Below are 15,664 nucleotides of genomic sequence, written 5' to 3' on the forward strand. Positions count from 1 at the left end.
GTTCTAAAAATTGGTTCTAAACAGGTTCTAAACCAGGTACTCGCTACAAGTTCCAAGCAGGTTCCAAACCGGGTACCCGTTTCAGGTTCCTCCACATATAAGAACCGAAATCAGAACCGGAACTGGAACCGCACAATGTCGATTCCAATAAAATGGAATTGGAACCTACCCGCACAGTGCCGGTTCCGGGTAGGTTCTGGTTACGATTCTGGTTCTACCCGTAGGTTCCGGTTCTACCAGCTACCCGTGCTCAACCCTGGTTGTGGCCTTCAAGGATGTTAGGTAATCTCAACTTCTTCAAGCTTTAAGTCGCAATTTCATTCCAATGCTCCAATCTACTTAATCAAAGCCTGAAAAACACAAAAGCTATCTAAATAATAGATAACCATTCATATCTCAAACTTAAGAAAAACTAACATAAAAACAAAGAAAACAAATGAGAAATTAACTAAACTAACATCAAAACAACTCTAAAAGCACTCAAATTATGCAACTTATCAAAGCCCATCCACTGCTCTATCTCTCCTGTAACACCCCACTTGAGGTACGTAGCTAATTTATGGTGTATTGCTCGAATGTTTATTATTTTGCTCTTATTTGGGTTGATATATTGTTAATATTGGTTGGTTGGCCCTTAGTTGAATTTTTGTTAAAGTTATTTTGAGAAAAATGTAAAGAAAATCCCTTAAACTTTCATTAGGGGTAAAATGGTCTTTTCATTCAAAATNCTTATTTCGTGCTGAAAGGTCCCCTGATTGGAATGAGAGAGTAAGAGTTGCATTAGAAGTTGCTAGAGGAATCCTTTATCTCCATGATGAATGTGAAGCACCTATAATTCATTATGATGTAAAGCCTCAAAACATTCTGGTAGATGATTTTTGGACGGCTAAAATCTCCGACTTTGGGCTGGCAAAACTGTTAAGGCCAGACCAAACAAGGACATTCACATTGGTGAGAGGGACAAGAGGTTGCATGGCACCAGAAAGATCAAAGAATATCCCAGTATCAGTGAAAGTAGATGTTTACAGATACGGAGTTGTGCTCCTTGAAATTGTTTGCTGCAGAAAAAACTTGGATGGTAATGCATCAAAACCAAAAGAAATAGTTCTTATTAATTGGGTTTACAAATCCTTCATTGACGGGGAGTTGAATAAACTTGTCCGTGGCGAAGAAGTAGATAAGAAGACATTGGAGAACATGGTTAAGGTGGGGCCTTGGTGTGTTCAAGATGAAGCAGCTCTTCGTCCTTCAATGAAGAGTGTAGTGATGGTTTTAGAAGGGATTACGGATGTCTCTATTCCTCTTTGTCCCACTTCCCCCCTCTAGGTAGATATATAATCTCATATGGGAATTGTTGGTTTATGTATCTTCAATGTATCTTCTTTTCAACATGTTATATTCGGTAGACTAATGTAGTAAGCAATAAAAAATAGTAAGCTTGTATATCTAAATTTTGTTGTATTTATATTCTTATACATTTATGTAAACGTATGGAACCTCGATGGTAGAAAAAAAGGTTTTATTAATTACAAAACATGACATCTAAATGTGTCGAGGTAAATAATTTTAATAGCAAAGGCAATCCATCTTTTATGGTGAATGATAATATCAATTTACCTTGAGAAATCAATCTAGCCTTCACAAATTGAAAAGAAAAAAATAAATAAAATTTCTATTACAATGGTAAAATTGCCAGTTGAGTTGAAAAGTTACTTCACATGGGTGGCACATAAATTACGATCTAATCTTTGTATGTGTAGGTTAGATTATTGAAACTTCCAATTTTTACTTAACTTGAAATCTTTTCACTTTTGGTGACTTGATGGTAAGAGCACAATGGTTAAAACATAAGTTCTTGAGTTGAGTCTCCACATAATCCATAGAGATAACCACTGAGAGATTTATTAGTCATCAATTTCAGGGCCCAAATATTAATTGAGGTGCATTAACTATGTCTAGACACATTCGGTTAACAAGTAAAAAAAAAAAAAAAAAAAAAAAAAAAAAAAAAAAAAAAAAATTTCCCTTCACGACCATTGATTTAAGATTTAACCAAGCAAAGTTAAAAAATATTGTACAAATTGAATGGATGCTAACTCAGAAAACATGGGTAATATAACAAGGGAATCTATATAAATCAAATTGTATAAAAAATTATATATTTAATTTGTATATATAGTAACTTCATGTCATATGGGTGTGTTTGGTTCTTGTTTTATAAATTTGAGAATAATATTGGGTATTGGTAGGGGAGTATTACGAGGTAAAATTTAAAAATTATGAAAGTCCCTAGGTTTGCTATTTATTAAACACCCTAGTATACAATGACAAAAACCCCCTACCCCCGTAGTGCCAATTTCGGCCACCCCCGCCAGAATCTAGCCAGAAATTTTGTACGACACAACGGTCGAATTGTTTCGTAACACGTCGCTATGCTTTCCTAGATCTGGCCGAAAAGGCCAGATCTACGGCCAAATGTTGCCATCACATCGAAAAGGCCAAGAAGTCCTATTTGGCGTTCATTTTCGGTCAACAATGGTAAGATTTGGCCGCGTTAACCGTTCACGACAGTCATTTCTAGTGACAGCCAGATCTGGTCTTTCCGGTAGATCGTGGTGGATCTAGCCGGAAAGGCCAGATCGGTGAACTACCGGTCGGTTATGGTCGTGGTGTAGGCCGGTGTACAGATTTTGGCTACCACTGACTGTAGTTGCCGAATCTGGCAAGTATAGGTTTGATGGGGGTGTTTTTTAGTTTTTAAAACTTTTTTTTCTGAAGGTAGTTATGCAATTATAAACTTAAGGGGTCTAAAAGTATTAAAAAATAAGTAATATTCTGGAATAATGTCCAAACAATATTTGCAGAATAGGATTATGAATATAGGTATAAATGATGAACAGCACACCATATATATTCTTTTTCTTTCAAAATTTGGGATTTAGGCTGTGTTGATAGGTATATGTAACAGATTTGTCTGGCTACTAAGAATGTTAGTGGCGACAACTTAGGATCTTGCTGGTTTTTCTTGCTTGCCCATTGGGGTAGAATAGTGGCTTTTATTTAATTTTAGAAGACTTGATAAAGTCCAAGTCTCCCAGTGGATAGACCTATTGTCTGAAGACTTTAAATTTTATGAGCATTAAATTTAGATACAATGAATTTTGCTACTATTTGTCAATTTTTTTTTCATCCACTCATCGTCATAATCTATGAATATGAAGCCCTGTATTGACTTAGAGAAAACTGAGAAGACTTAGAAATGTTAAGTAGTGCAATATTAAATTAGTTGAGTAGAAAGGCTTTCGATAATGAGCATCTCTAGCTCGTTATTCTTCCAATTACCGTATATCATTTTCAATTCAAATGGCAGACAGCTCTACAAAGGTTAAAAGACATTGATTACTTCAAAGTCTTCTATGCAATATTAATTCAATTTCCAATGAGAATATGTATATAGCGTAACGAGAGAAATACAAAGTATTTTTCCAGAGAATATAGTTTGGCTTACATGATTTGTAATTTAAAAATCCTTTTCTTAATGCTGATAGACAGTTGGAGAAAACTGCAGAAGAAAAATTAGAGAGAAGAAGAAAAGTCATCATATCGTACAAATATGCATTCCGGGATCTTCTTTATTATTTAGCTCCAAATCCATTCCTACAATCATAATTCATTTTTCCACACCAAAATGTAGAATTTATGTTATTGTGGCCATTATTATTATTATTATATTATTGTTATTGTTACTATATTAATAACTTTTCACATCAGTTACTTACTTATTACTTGTGACTTCTCCCAGTCAGTAGTAACTTCTCTATATACAACCTTTTCTTTGATAGATAAGAGAAAATACTATTCGTAATATTTTTACATAAAAATATATTACTAGAGGAGGAATAGGTCACTAGCCTACAAAAAACCTGTGATTATCTATTATACTGGATAAAATCTTGGATGACTAGAATTAATCCCAAGTGTCTCCTACATATTTGAAAATATGCTATGGTTAGAGGTATGCTTAGGCTTCCACTTTTGATTATTAAATTGATATCTATTGTTTTTGTTTGGTATCAGCAATATCTCTAGTTTGGTATCCATTTCCTTTCAATTTAATTTATGAATTAGGTATGTCAAGTTCCAATGTTTGATTGAAATTGGGAATTAGGTTTTGAGCAGTTACCTATATTAATTTGGTTTTGATTTAGCAATTTGGAATATATGTTAAAATCTTATTCTAGTTTATGGGTAATTGCGAATCTGCGGTTGGCTAGTGCCTAATCTGTTTTTTATTTGCAATATAGTTATATAATTCTAAATTATCGATTAGGATTATTCTATATTATTTTGGTAATTGTTTTTGGTAAAATCTAATTGGGGGATTAATGTCCTTATAAATATGAGAAATAGCTTGTGAATTGTACAAAAAAAAAAAAAAAAGGGGAATTAAAAGATTGAATATTGCATTTGGAGTTCTGGGTAATAAGTATGGTATTCGGGTCGGATATTCAGTTACAAACCTGACAAAAGTGATCGACCGAGCTGAGAAAATGACGTCATTTCCTTGGGTCTGACTTTTAAATAAAAAAAAAGTTAAGTATATCTGTACTGTTTGGGACCCACGATCTCCAGTCGCGAGGTTAACATCCGATTAACTGACCAGGGCACAGGCCGCCTGACTTATTGTTTGATGTAACACGAAAATCATATCATATGTCTGCTGATTGCTTTTAAACAGTATGCCAAGCAGCTGAAGAGCCGAACTCTATTGACCAAAATCGAACCCACGGCCTTCGCGGTGAAGACCAGACATCCTGACCCCTGGACTAATTCATTTTACATTCTATTTCGTCATTTTAACATTATTACTAGTTTCTTCTTAGGATTCTATGCATAATTATTTTTCTAGCATACTTTAGTTTCCTAAATAAAGGATTGATAATTGATATTGTTTACTTAATTCTTTTGTGGTCATACTTAGTTTACATTTGAGTAATTAAGGGATAGCTACAAACATTATTATTATGAAATGTTAGTGACATTAGTTTAGTCCCATAAATCAATGACATCAATAATTATAATTAAGCGTGAAAATAAAACATATTCAGCTCCCCGGTATTTGATTATTTCAGTGTTTGATTAGGATGGGGTATAATAATAATAAAAAAATCTAGTTGCCCATAAGTCTAGATTTTTATTTTATTTTTTTAAGGATAAAATGCTAGTCCCATCATGAAATAATATAAATTGCTTATGTGTTATAATCAGTGTCCACAGGAAAGATTATAATAACATGTTGATTTAATTGTTTGGATTAATTTACATGGCTAAATAATCCATATTTGGCTTCATTGCATGTTTTAGTAAGCTTGTTGTTTATTTTGTAGTTGTTCAAACTTTATTTGTTCTGAATTTTGATTTCTCTTATATTATTCATCTAGTAGTGATAACTATGTTCTTTGAAAGGAGAAAATTCTCTTGGCATTAGGGTGTATGGATCTTGATTTGGCACTTTGGGTGGATGAATTACCAAAGCCCACGGAATCAAGCACCCAAGATGAGAAAAACATCATATGATCTTTCACTACAATAAAAATGGCCTATGGTAACATGCAAAAAGTGTTACCAAAAAGTGTTACCATAGGTAATTCGTAGCATTTATAAGGATGCTATCACAGCCAGTGTTACTAAAAAGCAGACATTGGTAACACTTTTTGCATGTTATTAATCATTTCAGTAACTGTCATAAAATGTTGTTGTTAAGTATATTGTAACACTTATTCGTAGTTACGAATGATTTTTAGTAACATTGTATAAATGCTATAAATAAGTTTTCTGTAACATTCTTAACCTGTTACAGTTTAGTTTTCTGTAGCATTCTCAAAATACTATAAATAAGTTTTCTGTAATTTTCTTAACATGTTACAGTTTAGTTTTCTGTAACATTCTCAAAATGCTATAAGTANTTCTTAACCTGTTACAGTTTAGTTTTTTGTAACATTCTCAAAATGCTATAAATAAGTTTTCTGTAACTTTCTTAACATGTTACAGGTTAGTTTCCTATATCATTTTCCAAATGCTATAAATAAGTTTCCTGTAACTTTCTTAACCTGTTACAGTTTAGTTTTTTGTAACATCTCAAAATGCTATAAATAAATCTTTTGTAATATTCTTAGCCTGTTACAGTTTAGTTTTCTGAAACATTGTTAAAACGCTACACAAGAGTTTTTAATAACATGTTAAAAGTGCTACCAAAATATCATTCATTGCATTTAGTAAATGTTACAAAATTATTTTCCATAACATTTTGAAAGTGTTATCAATGTGTCTGTTATAGCATATATAAAATTGTTATAGTTATTTAAATAATATAAATTATAAACAATGATACACTAATTTTCCAAAGAGCATTTCATTGATGGTGAACCTTCATATACAAAAAGTTTGCATATATGCCTAATAAATAGGCACCCAACATCCTTTACATCCATAAAATCTAATATGCTTTATATATCATATCACATTTTGTAACATATAAAGCTTCATATACAAAAAATTTTATATATGCCTAACAAATATGCACCTATCATTTTTACATTATAATACCTAGATGATTGGAAAATTAACTATGAGTAATAGTTAATACCTTCCAATCATTCAAAAAATTCTAACAACAAAAACCATCATGCATACCATCTTCCATTCCAAATTGTGCTTTACCAAAAAAGTACTCTTGCATTTTCACAACCTACAAAACCATTAATACAAAAAAATCTTCAATTCCCATATATATTCTCAAATATGACAACACATATATTGTAAATTCAAGAAAAGATTAAGACAAAAACACCCCAAATATTTAATGCAAAAAAAAGAGGAAAATAACATATTTAAATCTTCAACTTCACAATCACTAGTTCTAAAAAATGGCACCATGCAAGCTTAATAGAACATGTTTAAATATTCAACTTCACAATCACTAGTGTAAAAATGCCAACTGCAATTTTACAGTTTGCAAACTGCAGTCTGCAATTTTACATACTACAGTTTGCAAACTACAGCCTGCAATTTTACAGACTACAGTTTGCAAACTGCAGTCTGCAAAATGCAGATTGTAGTTTGCAAATATGCCGACTGCAAAATTACAGACTGCAGTTTGCAAACTATAGTCTGCAATTTTGCAAACTGCAGATTGCATATTGCAGTTTGCACACCGTCAAGAATCTTTCTTCACTCAATTAAATAACAAAGAACACATTATTATGCTATAGTACAAAACCTTTAAAGTTTTACAGAGACAGTAGATTGACCTACTTAGATATATTTCATGTCATGCTACACAATTTAAATAAAAATAAAAACTTCTGAAGATAGATCAAAGTCTATACATAAACTGTGTGTTCATACAATTAAAACATTGAATACATATATACCTCAACATGAGAAAATTTAGATACTAAGATAATGCATACCTCACCAGCAGCTACACTAATGACATGAAGAGTATAACCTTGCCCAGAATTTCCTGCATCCAATAGTTTAAAAGAGCAACAGTAAGTTTCTAAGTTAAACCTGAATAAGAAATAATGAAGCCCAAGTCGTATTTGAACTATACAGCATATAAACAAAATACACCATTTTACATGGGCAAAGTAATGATAATCAAGAATTCTTAAGTGCACAAACACGAAATTAGGATCAGACTAATAAGTAGAGAAACTGTGCTTCAAAAGCTAAATTAATATTCTTAGTTGCTAGGGAATTGACCAGATACAAGTAATTCGTGATTTCAGAAGGAAAATTAGTAGCCATAACCATCTAAAAATACCTACAGTAAGCCTTAAGATACAACATAAGAACAAGAATTTACTAAGTTTTCCATGCTAGAAATGGAGTTTTAAGAACAATTCTTAATAAGATATCTACAAGGAATAATTAACTTCTATTCGGACTCCAAAATCCAAAGATATATTTATGATATGATTAGAACCTGAAGGATGAAGAACAGAATAATAAATATCTACAAACAGGTTATCAAGGTTAAAAAGGAGGCCATGATAACTCCCAACCATCTGTAGTGTCAAGTTCAAAATTATTATGACAAGGAAATTAAAAATAAAAATAGAAATAAAAAACCACAGGTATTTCAGTCTATCAGTGAAAGCATAAAGGAGAGCCTCCTCGACCTCTTCTAGTTTTTCAATACCTCTTAAGCCAAGAATCACTCCCCCATACGTCTTTTCTCAATATTATTATTGCAAATGAAGACAAAGAAGAAAATTGACTTTGGTTTGCCTTTTGTTCCATTAATTTTAACAGACCATTGTGACATAAAAGCTATATGTTTTTCATTATTTCAGCTACCATATTATCATAAGAGAGAAAAGTAAAAGAAATTTGGCATCAACAATGAGATCAGATTGCATCTCCATCATGCAAGGGTCCATCCATGATGACTAGGCAAAAATTCTGAACTTGAAAAGAAAAATACCGAAATTATTTACAGAAAATAGAAAAAGAGAAAAATAAGCACACAAAGTTACCAAGCCATCACAACTTACCTATCCATAGAGTCCCCAACCAAAAGTTATAAGCAGTGCTCCAGCATCTCATAGGGCCAAAAATTATTTATGGAAATAACCGTATCAGTACATCTAGAAGTGAAGCATATGAACTGGATAGATAAAAAAAAAAAAAAAAAAAAACCACACACATTGAGTCTATTTCATTTTGAAAAAATCCTAATTTAAATGTGCTTAACTTTAAAGTTAAAATTAATATCTTGTTCAGCAAAAATGCCTAGGTTTTAACATCTAAAGCTGCAAATCTAACTGTAATCAATATAATCCTCACTGAATTAACTTAGCTTATGTTTCAAAAGGAGGAAGTATAACTTGCAGCGAACCAGTTACATCAGACAAATACCTGATTTACTGCACAATGTCGCCCTCACAAGCAATTGCCTCACATAATTTCCAGGAACTCTAAAACCTGGTCCCTCAGAACACATGCTTCCCCAAGAAAAGGTGGCAGATCTATCTTTCATGTAAGAGGAGGACTCAATGCACGGTATAGGATGAGGAGAGAGGACCAACGTATCCGGGAACCCAAACCAAGCTGCCCCTCACCTCCATAGCCCCAACCCACACCTGCCCTATATCTGAAACTTCAGAAAATTAAAATACATCAAATCTTGCTTTAACGAGGCGTTCCAGAGACACATAAAGTGTTCCCATAATTTTCTCAAGTCATTCTGGAATCAATAACTATTTAAAACACATTTCTTTCAACTCATTCAAATCTGTCCCCGTTTCCAAAATTGGAGTTACTGACTTGAAAAATTCATAACAATTCAGCCCTCAATCCAAACCTCATGAAACTCTCCAGAATTAAACAGACACATATAGGATGCACCAGAATTTAAAATGACTCAATTTGGATAAGAATATAAGCATCAAATCATTTTCCAAAAATACATGTTCTGCAGAAAACGAAAATTCCAGAATTCACAAGGCAACTTCAAAAATCCATACAAAATTCAATCCTTTGAGTTTTGAGTGAAATAAATTTCTAAACACTCCTCAAGAAATTCAGTTCACAGGAAAACCCAAAACATACAAAAAATTTTCGGAATTCAGATGGTAAGATTTTTGTAGACTAAACCCTTATATCAAAATCACATCTTTAACCAAATTTTGTTAGGAAACACATTTATATTCTACCCAAATCAATTTATTGAAATCAATCTCCCTATTCTAGTTTTGTTTTCATGAATTTATACCAATCATAGACAAAAAAAACAAAGAGAGTTCTTTAACCAATTGAATCAAATCACCAAAAAGGGGAAATATCAGCTTTACTCACCTCCCATTTGCTCAATCTCCCTTTCTTTTTCGATCACCGGAATTTGTGGCCGGCGGCGACTTTTCCAGCCGCTTCCGTCGTTCTTCTCTCCTCCTCTCTATTATGGTTCCATCTTCTTCCTTTTTCCTTTCTTCTTCCTCTCTTCTCTTCTTTTTCTTTCTCTCTTTCCTCCCTTTCCTTTTCTCTTTTCCCCTCTTTCTTTTTTCTTTCCCCGTTTTTCTTTCATTGAATGGTCACTGTCACAAATTTCTGAAAATATTTATTAGTCCTCACTTATTTTGGTAATTCCCTTGTACTCCTCAAAACTTTCAAATTATTATACTTTACCCCAGAATCACAAAATAAATTTAATAAAACTCCATAAAAAAAAGTATGGGGTATTACATTGCAGCTGAAATTTAGTGAATAAGTAAAATTGCAAAAGTGGCGTGAAAGAAGATAAGTGAATGAGGTATTAGGTTTTTTTTTTTTTTGGGGGGGGGGGGGGGGGGGGGGGGGGGAGAATTTTGTTTGGCGGGTATACAAGTTTTTTTCTGGTTAAAATTTAAGAAAATGGTAATACTTTTAGGTGTTATTATATTTTGATTTAGTAACACTTTTAAGTGTTACCATATTTTAATTTAGTAGAATCAATATTATTTCAATACACGCAAATTGCCTACGGGCCGGGAGGCATTGCCCTCTGCACCCCTACCCATTGACCGGGCAACAAGATTCCCGAATGCGTATAGGTGACCCCTAATTGTTGAAGTGGTGGACAACTCCAACACTTGGGAGACGAAACGACACCAAAAAGTGACGAAATCACACCGAGAATTAAGGTGAAGAGTCAAGACGGTGAAATAGCTTTTTCAGGCGAGATTTCCAGTCAACCAAGCTTGGGGAAGGTGGATCTGACTTTAGGGAGTATGGACTAGCCCCTAGGATGTCTAGAAGTTGCCGAAAAACTAAGAAATTAAAGTCATCAACAAGATGAATGGTCACAGATGGAGGAAGCTTAATGGTCGTTGGAATCCAGGAAGGTCTTACGTGATGATGGCCAACCGTTAGAGAAGGAAAATAGTCGTCGAATGTGGAAGTTGGACGGTCTCTGGAAAATGGATGAAGATGGGTGGATGTTTTTGGCTTTGCATAACCTTCCATCTTTCTTTTATACTATTTGTAAAAACATTTTAGTTTGGTCCGTACATGAATGAGATGTAACAAAGTAAAGCCCAAATAGTAAATTTGACCCCTAAACAATAAAAATGAGACAAAATCAACCTCATTTCATATTGGCGGGAATAATATTTTGTTTTCCAGTAAATAATTGGGTTTATGGTAACACTTATAAAATATTACTCTATTTTGATTATATAGTAACATTATAAAAAAGTTACTATATTATTAGGTCTATTGTAACACTTTAAAAATGCTACTGTAGATATATTTTCCATAACATTTAAGAAAAAGAGTTACCATTGACATAAAATGTGTTACAAAAAGTTAAAAGTGTTGCATATAAAAATTGTTATCGTAACATTTTACATCAAGTATTACCATAGATAGTCTACAGTAACACTTTAAGGAAAAGTGTTACTGTCCAGTGTTACCGTAGGCCATTTTTGTTGTAGTGAGATCAAAGTTGGATCAACGACCTGGATCCAACACAAATTAATTCAAAAAACACAGCGTTTCATTAGTCTCCAAAATTGCATCGTTTTAGTCTTCACTTCAACAATCTCCACCTTGAAGACTTGAAATCCAAGCAGTGCAGCTTACTCTAAACCATATCCCTCATATCTCTAGGCCACTTCTGATTACTCCACTGACAGCAACTTCAAGTAGTGCTTGAACTTTGTTGGTATAATGATTTTTGTCCCCATATCTGTTGGATTTTCTTCAATGGCTACCTTCTTCAATTCAACTACTCCTTGGGCAACTAGGTCTCTCACAAAATGAAACCGGACATCTACATGCTCGGTTCTTTCATGATAGACTGGGTTTTTGTTGAGATGAATCGCACTCTGGCTATCAAAGTAGATTGTGACATTAATATCAGATAAGTTTGCTTCTGATAACATTCCCTGCAACTATACAACCTCCTTAAACACATCAGCTATGGCTATATACTCGGCCTCAGTTGATGACAATGCTACAATGGGTTGCAACTGTGATTTTAGCTTATGCAGTTTCCACCAAGTGTGAAATAGTTTGCTGTTGTGGATTTTCAGGTGTCCTTATCACCTGCAAAGTCAAAATCTACGAACCCCACCAGATCAAGCATAGCAGTTCTTTTACAGTATTTTAAACCAACACTTAATGAACTATTAATATATCTAACAACCGATTTCAGGGCAGTCCAATGATCACTCCCAAGGTTGGACATAAATCGGCTAAGCAAAGATATAACAAATGATAGGTCAGGTCTAGTACTTATCATTGCATACATAATATAGCCAATCACACTAGCATAAGGGACAACATTCATTTTTATCATTTCAGCTTCAGTTTTTGGACATTGGTTTTTACTTAGCATAAAATGGTTTGCTAAGGGTATAGAGACAGACTTGAGTTAGCCATTTCAAACCTATTCACCAGTTTTTCCAAGTAAGTCTTCTGTTCAAGTTTTAACTCAGTACTCCTCATATCCCTAGATATAACCATGCCTAAAATTTTCTTTGCACTCCCTAAGTCTTTCATATCAAATTCTGAACTAAGTTTCTTCTTTAATTCTTGTATTTTGGACTTAGATTTACTTCTTAGTAACATATCATCAACATACAACAAGAGATATAAAAGTAGGTCCTCATCTAAATCAAAATAGAAGCAGCTGTCATATCTACTTCTTTTAAAACCTAGTCCCACTATGAAAGTATCCAATCTTTTGTACCATTGCCTAGGGGCCTGTTTGAGGCCATACAAAGACTTATGTAACAAGCATACATGATTTGGCACCCTATAGTCAATGAAACCTATAGGCTGACACATATAAATCTACTCATCTAAGCTGCCATGTAGGAATGCAGTGGTGACATCAAGCTGTTCTAATTCTAGATTTTGGTAGGCAGTAATAGAAAGTGTTAAGACTCCTTGTAACAATGACCAGAAAACAACACAAATAATCCAGAATAACAAATAAAAGAGTTCATTCAATCAAGACTCAACCAGAATATATTTCTAAAGAATGGAAAAAGAAACACCTACACAATTGGAAACCAAAACAGATCAATCCCAGCAATTCGAGGAGCTGGGGACCTCCCACAGTGACACTAGAATAATATTCGTATGCTACCCCAAAACTGACCCCTGTATTTATACTATCTCCTTAACTAACATATTCTCTCTACTAACAACTTTGATTCCCCACCAACACGTGACAGTAGTAGCCAATTTCCCCAACAACCAGGCACCTCACACTCCTTACACTTACTGATCCAAATGTCCCTTATGCCATTTGTATTGATAGACATTTTTAATGGGAGGTCTATCAATACCCCCAACCCCACCCACCCCCCCTCCCCAATGAAGAGCCACCTTGTCCTCGAGGTGGAAATGAGGAAATTGCAGCTTTATAACATCAGAAGCCTCCCAAGATGCTTCAAAGGAAGCCAAGTCTTTCCATTTTATAAGAACTTCCCAAGAGCCATCTAATAAAGTGTGGACTGCTAACACCGATTCTGGTTGAACAAGAAGTTCCATATCTTCGGTGAAGAAAGATGGCAGGGGTTGGATGGGTACAAAGGTGTGCAGACTTCGTTTAAGCCGAGAGATGTGAAAGAATGGATGAATTTTTGTCGTAAAAGGCAGCTCCACCCTGTAAGCAACCTGCCCAATCTTTTCTAGTATGGGAAAAGGACCATAAAACCTAGGGCTCAGCTTTTCATTCAGTTTTTTGGCCAAATACTTGAAACGATATGGTTGGAGCTTCAAATACACCTGGTCTCTCGGTTGAAAACTAATATCTTGATGACGTAGGTCAACTGTTTCCTTTATCTGCTCTTAAGCAACAAACAAGTTATGCTTCAACTCATCCAATATGGAATTTCGTGCAGCCATTTGCTGGTTGACTTCTTCCACTGAGGAAGGGTAATCTGTAAATTTGAGGAGAGTGGGTGGATCCCTTCCATATAGAGCTTTGAAGGGAGTCATTTTAATGGAGCTGTGATGTGTGGTATTATACCAATATTCTGCCCAAGACAACCACCTATGCCATTGTTTGGGCTCCGAACTACAGAAACATCGCAAGTAAGTTTCCAAACAGTGGTTGACAACCTCCATCTGGACATCGGTTTGAGAGTGGTATGCAGAACTGAACTTCAACGAGGTGCTAGCGGCCTTGAAGAGTTCCTGCCAAAATTGAATGATAAAGATCCTATCACAGTCCGAAACAATGGACTTTGGAAATCCATGGAGCTTCACAATATCAGAGATAAAAATAGTAGCGACATCCTTAGCATTGTAGGGATGGCACAGGGAAATAAAATGACCGTATTTAGTGAGCCTATCCACCACAACCATTATAGCATCCTACCATTTTGCTTTTGGTAACCCTCCAATGAAGTCCATGCTAATATCTTCAAAAACCTAGGATGGAATGGGTAAGGGCTGAAGGAGACCTGCTGGTTTGAGAGCAGAATATTTATTTAATTGACAAATGGAACACTGTTGGACATACTCCTGCACATCCTTCTTAATACCGTCCCAAAGCACTATATTCATCAGTTTTTTATAAGTTCTGAAAAAACCCGAATGGCCCCCTCCTGGGCTGCAGTAAAATTCTTCCAATAGTTTAGAGATGAACTTCGAATTTTTGGGTAAGACCAACCTGTTTTTGTAGATGAGGCAGCCACGACGAAAGCCATAATGGGGACGACTGGAAGGGTAAAAAAGAAGTTCTTGGATGATTGCTTGGAGCTTGGGGTCTTGTTGTGCTTCAGCTGCGAACTCATCAAATTCTGAAAATTGGACCACCGAAATGGCCTCCAATTCAGTACCCTCTCCTCATCTAGATAAGGCATCAGCCACTTGGTTGGAGCTTCCAGGTTGGTAATGGATTTCGAAAGAGAATCCTAGGAGCTTAGAAATCCACTTTTGTTGCTCGGGTGTCTTAACTCATTGATCTGTCAAAAACTGTAGGTTGCGTTCGTCATATTTAATGATAAATTTTCTCCCAGGTAGTGGCTCCATTTGTGGGCAGCAAACATAATTGCCATCAGCTCCCTTCCGTACCCTGACTTTTGTCGGGACTGGTTGGAGAAAGCTTGGCTAAGGAATGCAATGGAGCGCTGATTCTGGACCAGGACAGCTCCAATACCTTGTCCCGAAGTGTCTGTATAAACTTCAAATGGAAGGGTAAAATCAGGAACTGCCATAACAAGAACCGAAGTCATTGCCACTTTAAGGGCTTCAAAAGCTTATTGTGCTTGGTCATTCCATGCAAAAGAGTCCTTTTGCAATAACAATGTTAAAGGTTGTGCGATTAAACTATAATTTTGTACAAAGCGGCGATAGTAACCAGTTAACCCCAAAAATCCCTATAATCCTTTGATTGTGCGTGGAACAGGCCAAGTCAGCATTGAATCAATCTTCTGTGGGTCAGCCTCTACCCCCTTTGATGAAATTAAGTGACCCAAATACTCCAATCTCTGATGGGCAAACAGACATTTCTTGTAATTTATTACTAATTCATGCTTGGTGAGGATTTGAAAGGTTTGTCTCATGTGGAGCAAATGAGTCTTCAAATCAGAGCTGTAAATGAGGATATCGTCAAAAAACATAAGTATGAACTTCCTCAAGACCGGTTTAAAGATGGTATTCA

General features: G+C 34.8%; 1 long non-coding RNA gene across 1 annotated transcript; it reads right to left on the bottom strand.

Moving 5' to 3' along the window:
• Positions 1-6,692: 6,692 nt before the first annotated feature.
• LOC116129210 lies at positions 6,693-8,873 on the bottom strand. Its single transcript, XR_004127873.1, has 3 exons — positions 8,562-8,873; positions 7,473-7,525; positions 6,693-6,748 (listed from the first exon to the last, which is right to left on the bottom strand). It is a non-coding gene; the product is annotated as an uncharacterized LOC116129210 (long non-coding RNA).
• Between the last annotated feature and the right edge of the window lie 6,791 nt (positions 8,874-15,664).

The sequence above is a fragment of the Pistacia vera genome, unplaced genomic scaffold (assembly GCF_008641045.1).
Source record: "Pistacia vera cultivar Batoury unplaced genomic scaffold, PisVer_v2 Contig1057, whole genome shotgun sequence".
In the NCBI taxonomy this organism is placed as follows: Eukaryota; Viridiplantae; Streptophyta; class Magnoliopsida; order Sapindales; family Anacardiaceae; genus Pistacia; species Pistacia vera.